The following is a 1769-nucleotide window of genomic DNA, read 5'->3' on the forward strand; positions in this document are numbered from 1 at the left end:
TGCATGGCTGTACTGTTTACAAGCAAATAAACTGTGGTTCAACAGGTTCTTTCTTTAAAATGTCAATCAGTAAACAGTTTTTGCTGTCTGGTGTTTGCTCTTTTGGGATTTGCCAGTGGAGCAATAATGCTAAAAAAAATAATAAGGAAACCTCACAACTGCTAGTTTTGCATAGCATGTTAGTTTTGCTAGTTTAGTTTGCAAGTTTTGCTTAATGTATGATCAGACATATACAAATAAAATATTGTTGAATCATTTAGTAAAAGTCTTTTATCACATAATTCCACTTGTTAGAAAGTTGAGGTCAGAGATCAGGGTCAGTCATGATACAGTGACCCTAGAGCAGATGGAGTTAATAGCCTTGCTCAGGGGCCCAACAGTGGCAGCTTGTCTATGCCGGGGTTTGAACCTCTCACCTCCTGAACAGTAATTTAGGACTTAATCCTTGAGTTACCACTGCCCACCATTGTGTGTGTGTTGTAACATGGAATAGATGATTGGAAAGGTGTGCTTTTCCCATCTCAGTGAGTAAGAGGGTCAAGTTTGCTTTAGGATTTCCCTGAGGAGTCTTCATGTTATTGGTGATGAAGAACATCAACCAAAAATCTTCTGAATGTGTTGAACAGTCTTAGGGTTTACACCAAACATTATGAATTGTGCCACTTTTGTGGTCTCATCCTTCCCAAGAACCTTTTTCTCCATGACTGTTTTTAACTTGCATTCTGGCAGACATCAAATAAAAAAAAAAAATTTGTCAATTTATTTTCATAAAGTCCTGCATTATGGTGTGTCTAGGCTATGGGTTTCCCATGTCCCACCAAATCTGTGATTCGCTCCACTTCCTCCTGGTTGCATTTCTGATTACATTTTGTAGATACACGTCCGCAGATTGACGTACAGAAATGAAAGGACATTTCATGGACATACATGTTACCTTTGTCTCATTTGTACTGAGCAGTTGAGTGTTGAGAGCCCACTATTGCTTAAGGGTGCAGCAGTGGCAGCTGACAATGCTGGGTTTTGAACTCATGACCTTCTAAGCAGTAATAAAATGCCTTAACAGCTTTATCTTCAGTTTTCACTGCCACTACTCTGCTTTATTACAGACAGATATTTGCTTTTTAGCATTTACATGCAAAATGAACTGTTGTCGCACATTCAGCATCTAAACATCCTTCTTTTCCTTTTCTGGTTACTCGGCAGATACTCAGAGAGTAATCAATATGTTGCTACCTCTGCTGCCTTTCTGCCATAAGAGCCAAGCACTTGAGCTAATGAACTGCCTGGCTGAAATATCTCCCCTACAACAGCATCATAGAATTAAAACTCTGCTACAATAGCAATTCTTAGATTTCTTTTTTTTTTTTTTTTACATTCTGCAGTTTTATGACCACCACTAGTCAAACTTACCCCTGTACATTAATTGCATTATTTGATCATTCAATCATGTGGCAGTAACCAGCATATCAGAAACTGCTAATCTGCTTTTTTGTTATAGCAATCTCTAGATTTTACAATCTCTAGATTGGTGCAAAAAAGCAAAAACATCCAGTGACTGGCATTTCAATGAACAGAAAAGCCTTGAATATGACAGGAGCCAGAGCAGAGTGGCGAGACAAGCTTTAGCAAACAGGGTTTAACTGTGAGTTTCAGTGATCCTCAGGGTGATATGTGTCGTATCTTATGACATGCTTTATTACTCACCATGAGGTTCAAGAGTGGTTAGTTAGATTATTGTAGCACGAATGTAACTCCAACCATTTTGGCTC

The sequence above is a fragment of the Silurus aristotelis genome (genome assembly GCF_946808225.1).
Source record: "Silurus aristotelis genome assembly, chromosome: 10".
Lineage (NCBI taxonomy): Eukaryota > Metazoa > Chordata > Actinopteri > Siluriformes > Siluridae > Silurus > Silurus aristotelis.